Here is an 8,826-nt window from a genome sequence, read left to right as displayed (position 1 = left end):
ATGATGGTAAGTATTTGGGTGAGTCTGTTTTATTTAGGAGGGTTTTGAGATGGTAGCCTTTACCACACTTGATTGTGAACAGGTAGGGAAGAAGAGATGCTTTCACACATTCTCCGAAGTTTGGGGTGGAAGGAGTGAAAAGTGGTTGGGGATGGTTACAGGTGTGACCATTACCCTATCTTCCCATTCATACTCTGCTAGCTATTCCGATGGGAACAGACCGAAGTGGATCACAAAGAAAAGAATATCCCCACGAGAGTTCTGGTGTAGGACAAAAAAATGTATTTCCTTCTATCAATACGTCCAAAATAAAATGATACAGATCAGCCTTCTTATTATGCAAAACAGATTATCTATTAATGTCCTCAATAAACTTAGCACTCATACTGGACCTGAGCTTGAGTGGTCTTTCCAGTTTGGGCCCTCACACTATCATCAACTGCAGATGTGGCATGCCAGTGGGGAAAAAACATTTTTAAAAAGAAAAAAAGACAACCAACATTAACTGCAATTCCCCACTATGATCCCTGCCTTCTGGCTCCCTAGTACTTCCGTTCCGACTGGGGCACACTCAGCGCCACTCTCCTGAGTTACGGCAACAATCTGCGCTTCTCCGAGGGGAGTCCTCTAGGCCTCGCTCTAATCTTCACTCGTCTCGTCCGCGTGTTTGTCGTCTCCCTTCGGACTTTCCGCTTCAGGTGGTGGCTTCCTTCGGTTTTCCTGCGGTGCACGCCACCTCCATCACAGCGTTATCTGGCTCCTATTTGTTCTCTTTTCTGTCCTTGGCCTCCTTCTTTTCCTGCGTTGTGCCACCTTCTTCTCTGCCCAACGGTGCCTCTGATTGGTTCATGGTGCTGGGCTGTCTCGCTGCCCAGGCGGTGAATGGCTGGTTCTGACTTCTTCCCACCTCTCCTGTGCCCATAGGTGGATGAGCATTGCGAAATTTGCCTGTGAATCTTACCAGTGAATCACTCAGCTTTTGCCTCAATGAAGAATGTAGCTAGCTGCAAGAATGAATGTGAATTGCATGACACATTGATCATCAACAATTTGAATACACCTTTCAGCTCTGGGTTTCCTTCCAGGGCTACACCTGTCTGAGGGCTGCGTAAATGTCTATTGCCCTGTGACTCTTCCAGACTGATGCTTTAGGACTTATACTTGACCTCCCATACGACACCTGCATCCCACAATACCTCATGAAGCTTCACTGGCTCCCCAATCACAATCACAGCCAACCAATTCAAACTTCTCACGCACATACGCACAGACATAAAGCCTTACACAACACAGGACTGGAAAACTTGAAACACCGAATACACTTTCACCAACCCACCAGACACTTACGCTTTCATCACTCTCACTGCCTTGGATAAAACTAAACTCTAGGTTCCTCATTCTCCTACATAGCACCTAATACATGAAATTTCCCATTGCACGGCTTGGGTCCACTACGCCCATTCGGATCGATGACTGTGTCACTCTTGTGTGATGTTGATTCCGCTTGAAGTTAAGTGAATATTTTGTGCCTCAACGACTTATGGGCTATATAGTAAGTATGGGCGAATTTTGCGAATCAGCGGTCCGCGAATTCGCGTGAAATCGCAAAAAAATCAGCGAATTTGTGGATTTTCCCACGAAATCGCAGATTTTTTTGCGATTTGCACCATACTTAACTGGAGTACTTTCTACTGGCTAATCAGTAAGTGCTACCTCATTGGGTAAATGTATCGTGCTTTTCCTACACTACAGCTGCGTAAAGGCCCAGAAGAGTTGTCTCCAGTGATCCCATGTGTCTGTAACTTTGCCACCGCGCCCATAGGCGCCGAGGTCCCTCGAGTGAGCTGTCCATCAAAGTGGGGGAAAGGGCGGGAAGAGGTTGCATAGCCTAGTGTGTGTGGGCTGGTGCCGGGCTTCTGTGCGAGTTCACATGCCTCTTGTTTATAAAGGTCAGAGGCCGATCAGCACAGCAGATGAGGAGAAAGCAGCCTCCTGGTCACTTGAAGTACAGGGGGATTGCGCTCGAGAAACTCGTGGATGCCTAGACCCCCATCACGGATTAAAGCTAATTGTAGACGGTAGATCTGGGGAGAAAGCACACCTGCCTAGCATTGACCGTGCTCACTAGATTCTTGGGCTGATTATAATGCGTTACTGAATTTGAGCTTCAACTCGGGCACCTGTTATCTGTAAGTGCTTCCTGCTGAGGTTTAATTTTAGTGACAGGAGCCTCGTTGCCTAATTGTAACTATTCTCTGACCCTGCTTCGAAGGTCAGAGCAGGGTCAGAGAATAGTTGCAAGTAGGCAACGAGGCGCCGCTCAGGAAGCACTTACAGGGTTACAGCAGGTGCCAAAGTTGAAGTTAATTTCTTTGTAACCATTTTGTAAATGGTTACAAAGATATAAGCTTCAACTTGGGCACCTGCTCTACCTCTGTAAGTGCTTCCTGAGCAAAATTCGTCCCGCTCGCGGATTCGCGGATTTTGCCGCGATTTTGCGCGATTCACGGATCGCGAAAGTGTGGAAAATCCACAAAACCCGCGAGCGGAACAAATTTTACGCCCATGCTTACTATATAGGTGGACTCGGAAGACCGATCTCTTCCAAGTGGAGGTTTCAGGGATTCCCAAGGATCATGAAGACCATAATCTCAGGATGTCCAACATAGAGGGCCCAATTACGATGCGGTTAGGAAGGCATCCTAATGGAATTTGCTCTGTCGTAATCACATCAGGAGCTTTTCTTGCCAACTGACTAGGAAAGGTTTCCTATCAACTGAGAAAGATGCGAGTTAGGCATTAGGAATATCCCAATCCGAACCCAAAGGCATTCAGAATGACTGAGCTGTATGGAGCAGAATCGTACATCTCTACGGGCTGCATTTCCTAACTACCGAGTACAATGCTGGATTTGGACAGCCTTTCAAAATCGTGCTGTCCGACTTGAATCAGCAGTCAGAATCAGACTTTGGGGTCCCGTAGCTGGCCTGTCTGCACCCAAAGCCCTGCCAATCGGGCTTTGGGAGTCAGCCATGGGTCCCCCCTTACCAGCCATGCACAGTTTGTCAGGCACCAGGGGGTGCCCGCCACAGTTTGCTCGATTTTCCCCAGCAACCCTTTTCTTCAATAGGAGCCTATGCATTCGGTTGGAACATAGTCTCTCATTGAAGTCAATGGGAATCGTATCTGAAAGCATCCGGATGCATTGTACTTGGTCAGTCAGACTCTCCCGAATCGGTTGGAAACCATTCCCAAACCCATTCGGTCGTGACAATTTCCAACCTGCATCGTAATTGGGCCCAGAGTCTAGAATTGGAATGGTGGAAGACAGTATATTGGCTCGACATAAGAGACTGGTGAGAGCCGATATGATGATAAACTCAATTGAATCAGAATTTACTTATTTGGAAGATTGCAACAGGCATAGCAATCTTCTGATTTTTGTTCTGCTTCCAGATGTACAATCTGAAGCCCCCTTTGTGGCTGTCTTTCTGTAAAAGTGGCTTACAATGGTAGGATCTTTCGTTAGGGACAGACTTTGAACTTGAACAATCTCACCGGATACCAACTCAAAAAACAAGGCTGCTATGTCCACAAGAGTTCTGATCTTTAAACCTCTTCGGCACCAACACACCAATTTGATTCTGGCACATGTAAGGAAAGTAAAGTCAATCCAATAGAAGAGCACCAGGATCTCAATCTCTCAGGATTTTGCAAGGCATACTGTCATGAAGAGGAAGGGCTTCTTGGCTCTCAGAAAAACCCTTGCAGAATGAGTAATCCAGCACTCTTTTGTAGGCCCATCTAAGTTCAGGATTGTCTTCAAAGTGCGATTGCCAGATTTTTGAAACCTGCATAATTGATAATCTTTCTTGATAATACTTTTGAATCACAGATGAAGGAAAATGTTGATAAGCCCATCTGAATTGGTTGATGTGGGAGTGCATGTTGTGGCTTAAATAAGTCTTGATTTCAAACAAGCCCCTGCCTTGTCCACATATCCACTGTCAAGACACCGGGAGCCTCTGCCCCAGTACTATATATGAGGGGTGGGTGAAACTTGCGGAGTTTCACTCTGCAGAATTCCACAGAGTTGCATGAAAACCCAGTGTGATTACACAGAGTTCTTTGTAGGCAGACCTCAGCACATTTTGTGGATTTTTAGTGCTGGGAACATGTTGTGCACTCCGAAATTAGCATGAATGGCACCACAAGGCACACCAGAGGTTGCTGGTTCTGTGCTGGCAGTCGTGTACATTTTCTACTCGAGCGTCAAATTTCTCACCACACGCGAATGTCTGAGTGAGTAAACATCACAGGGTGCCCTCCTAGCACTCAAGAATCGCACTAGAGGATGCCAATTGTCATTCGCCAACTTACTGTTGGCGACCCGTACAAGAGTAAAATTTCCACCACGTGGGGGTTGGAAGAAAATGGACCAGAACTCCTTGTTACATGTGCAACACGGAGTGGCCAAAACTCCCCCAACTCCGCCGGCAGAGTGGAATTTATCACTCACCCTTACTATATCTCTCTTTCCATTGCTCTGGTTTGCAGTTCCTAATGATATTGGACACATGCAGTTCCTAGTAATGTTTTACTTGTTTGCCTACCATTTAACATACCTTTTCTTGTTGCAGGTTGGAGATTCTACATATATGGGTCTTCCATCGGACTCTATTGGTTGCTTTTTTTTTCATTCTTTGTATTGAATTTAAGTCAGTACAGAAAAGTGCAGCATTAAGAACATGCCTTAAGGAAAAACAAATCAGTACAATTTGATACAACAATAATGTATTGGCAGATAAATTGCAGTGCAAATGCTGAACCTCCCTTTAACACAACAGGGGGACAAGGGAAGGAAAAGAAGAGTGGCCAGTCAGCAAGGGAGAACTGGCTCAAGTTACCTGATAGATAGACTCCAGACGGGCGCAGAAAGGTAAATCAATGAGCACACCACTAAGCAGATAGACATATTAGCCTAAGGAGCTTTACTCGCTGCAGTGTGGGCAGTCTAGAGTTCGGCTACCTATCAGTTCTGATTGGCCACCTTCCCCACTTCTGCGATATGTGCACTTAGGAACATCTCCAAGTGGGACCATATGTCTTTTGGGCGCCATCTTGCAGGTATCAGCTCCCAGTGCACTGTTAATTGTTCCTGAAAGTAGGCTGCATTGCAAAGCCATCCGATCTTCTGTGGCAATGGCCTCCACCCCCAATGCATCGCCACCTAAAGCTTTGCAAGCAGTAGTAAGAGTGTGGTCAGCTTGTGCACCTCTAGGGAATTATTCCTCGAGTAACCCAATAGTGCAACTCTCTGGGAAAGCGTGAGTGTATGCCCAATAATCTTGTCAATGTTATCAAAGATGGTTAGCCAGAAAGACTCCACTTCTGGGCAGTTTTACGTCAGGTGGATAAAATCAGCACAGCGCAAAAATGCGCATGATCAATCAGACCCATCTTTTGCTTTTATTCCGGAGTGCGGTATAGCCTGCGAAGACACTCAAACTGGACCAGGCTCAGCCTGTAGTTGGGTGAATGTGCCCGAGACTGAGTGCAGCAAAACTTCCATTGGACTTCAGTAAAGGGGGTCGCAAGGTCAGCAGACCATGTCTGATTTGCTCCAGGCACCACGAATGACACAGTTTCTTGATTGCCGGCGTACAGCCTTTTGATCAGTTTGCGTGGTGAGGGGCATATAAGAGTCATCTCAAGCACCTGCAACGTATGCGGGCTGCTGGAAATGAGTCATGGGGTACGCGAATTGCAGCACGCAGCTGGTAATATTTGAACATGTCCAGCAATATCAGGGCCCTACAGGGCCTACTATGGCAAGATGAAGGTTCTGTTCTAGTAGATGGCTACAATGGGTGTCAACTGTAAGTGATGTAGTTTACCACTGGTGCCAGAATCATGTGGGATATGCGAAGAGGGATGCCCAGTGAGCGGAATCAAAGAGGCGAATAGGCTGCTCATTCAATCACACCACCTCAGTTCACTCAATACACATACCATGCAGGCCACAGTGTCAATCGCCATCCTTGGTCACTTGGGAGGAAGGTAAATTGCCATCTGGAGGGAATAAGGAGCCAAATGATCATGTTCAGATGCTGTGTGTGCCAGGAGCTGCATAGGATAGCGACAGTAATGCATAAACTATGCCTGGGTGCAAAAATTATACGGATCCATATCCAGCACTCCCAGTCCTCCCTGTTCAGAAGGGAGAGTTAGTATCTCCCATGCTTATCCTAGGCTCCAAGTTAGGTCACTAGGTGCAACCAAAGCTGACTCCTGAACCACACCAGCAATGGCAGTGGCAGATTAGGAATTGGTGCAGAAATTTGGGGAGCACCACCATCTTAGCGATGACTAGTCTCCCAGTATGTGATAAAGAGAGCTCCGTCCAGGCCTCCCCTTGCTCCTCCAACCAAGTCATCAAGCAGTCATAATTTGCTTTTCAAAGCTCATCTAAGTTTTGGCTCAGGCAGATTCCCAAGTATCTCATGGGCTCGTTCGCCCACTACAGCGTGAACTCTGATGGAAATTTCTCTGCTGCGTTCGTCAGTGGGAGTAGTATCGCCTTAGACCAATTTATAGTTAATCCTGCTATGCCGCCAAATTGTATTAATTCTCTAATCAGTGGATTTAAGTTATCTCATGGATCTTTCACTCTTTCACATATAGAGTAACATTGTCTGCATACATTGACTCTAATACCTGATGGGGTGTAAAAGCCAGGCGGCAATAGGAATGATTTTATCTGATCCGAGCTGCCAGTGGCTTCATGTCTATAGTCAACAAAATGGGTGAAAAAGGACCCACTTGTTGAGTGCCTCGCTATATCAGGAAGGGTGGGGTGTGGGTGATCATACCATTTCCCCTCAGATGGGTAACTGGTGGGCCATAGAGGAGGCCAATCATCCAGATGAACTTGGGGCTCATTCCAAGGCGAGACAATAATGTGAAGAGTTGTGCCACTCAAGTAAATCAAACAACTTACTGGAATCCAAAAAGATTGCAGCCACCTTCAGGGCAGTGTCAATGGTGTACATAAGTGCGAAAAAGGTATGTAAATTGCGGGATGCCGTCCTTCCTGGCACAAAAACTGATTGATCTGGTCATGTTATTAGTGGCAAAAGAAGGAGCACCCTCGAGGCAATCAATTTTGCAAGGGTTACATTATCTATGGTAATCATGAATAAAGGTCTGTATGACTCACAGAGCTGAGGGTCATTATCTGGCTTTAGTATAGTTACAAATAATGCTTCCCATAGGGAGGGAGCAAGAAATCCAGCTGCAAGGGACTCCTCGTACATGGAGAGGAGGTGGAGAGCAAGGATCTGAGCAAACTCTTGGCAGAATGCAGCTCCCAGGGTCTTAATCTGGCTTTAGTATAATTACAATTAATGCTTACCATAGGGAGGGGGGAAGAACTCCAGCTGCAAGATACTTCTTGTAAATTGTGAGGAGGTGCAGAGCAAGGATCTGAGAATTCTTTTTATGGAATGCCACCGTGAGGCCTTCCAAGCCATGGGTCTTGTCTCCAGGCATCGTGCTTATGACGTGAATCACCTCCTTCACCGTAAAAGGCTGGTGGGGAAACCTCCGATGAACCTCCTCAAGCCAAATCAGCTGCACTGAATCAAAGTAAGAGACTATGTCAAGTGGAGGCCCGGTCTGTTTGGTCATGTATAATGTGGAATAAAAATTAGACATCTCCGCCTGTATGGCTTCAACCCTAACCCAAATGTGCGAATAGTGGTGTCATAATGCGATTCAGCAATGTAATCAATTGGCCAGGGTTTATGTAGCAGATTAGCTGGAGTATTCCCCTCCCTCTCCCACTCATCATAGCATCAAACACGGGCCCCCTTACCTAGGCAAAGGGTTTCTTTATGCTCCGCCTCTTCGAATTCACTGAGTTCGCCTTAGATGTCAGCCAGCATGGATGCTCTGCAATTAGTGAAATACTGTAGTTCCAGAGCACGGATCTACTCTTTAAGGCACCTAAGTTCCCAACGCAGTGCTCGTACTATGCCTGCCTGCTTCATTATGCATACCACTCAAATGGCAGCCTTAAAGGCCTCCTATATGGTAGACTGAGATGACACTGTGCCAGCATTGTGTTCAAAGTACTCCACAATAACTGTCTGGACCTCACAGCGAAAAACCTGGCTGAGCATAGCATCAGCTGGAAGGCGCCATATGAATGTGTGTGTTTTATAATTGGGGGGATCTTCTCCAACAATACTGGAACATGGTCAGATAGTGTCCATGGCAGGTATGTGACGCGATTGGTCCATGTATCTATATCACGTGTAGCTAGCCAGTAATCAATTCACTACCATGTTGTGTGTGTAGTGGCTTTGCATGTGCCTCACACACTGTCCATTATTTACAACAAGGGGTGGTGAGGGACAGAGTCTCTGAATTAAGCAGAATACTCTCACCCAGTCAAGAGATCAGGGCTAGATCCAACACCGTTTTTTAGCTCATTGCACCATCCCAGTTTCAGAACCTGGCTATATGCAAATTAGTCTGTTCCTGTCCCAGTGCATGATGGGAACAGGGCAAACCAAACTACAAAAGCCAATTCTTACACTGGGAAGGAAACAAGCTTCCGGGGACCGGTTTCAGGCATTACAGCCGTCTTCGGCCCGGCTTGCTTGAATCCTGATGGTGCAATGAGCAAGGGACTCATGTCTGAGTATACCCTTCCACGCTTAGGGTGGACAAAATTATTTACAACCCCTTGTTGTAAATAATTTTGTCCACCCTAAGCGTGGAAGGGTATACTCAGATGTGAGTCCCTTGCTCATTGCTCCA

General features: G+C 46.5%; 1 pseudogene; it reads left to right on the top strand.

Moving 5' to 3' along the window:
• The first annotated feature begins 952 nt into the window (after nucleotides 1-952).
• Nucleotides 953-1,107, top strand: LOC144820914 (5.8S ribosomal RNA; annotated as a pseudogene).
• Nucleotides 1,108-8,826: the final 7,719 nt, after the last annotated feature.

The sequence above is a fragment of the Lissotriton helveticus genome, chromosome 2_1 (genome assembly GCF_964261635.1).
Source record: "Lissotriton helveticus chromosome 2_1, aLisHel1.1, whole genome shotgun sequence".
NCBI lineage: Eukaryota > Metazoa > Chordata > Amphibia > Caudata > Salamandridae > Lissotriton > Lissotriton helveticus.
The sequence above is the reverse complement of the archived record's forward strand: the minus strand, read 5'-3'. Positions and strand labels throughout refer to the sequence as shown.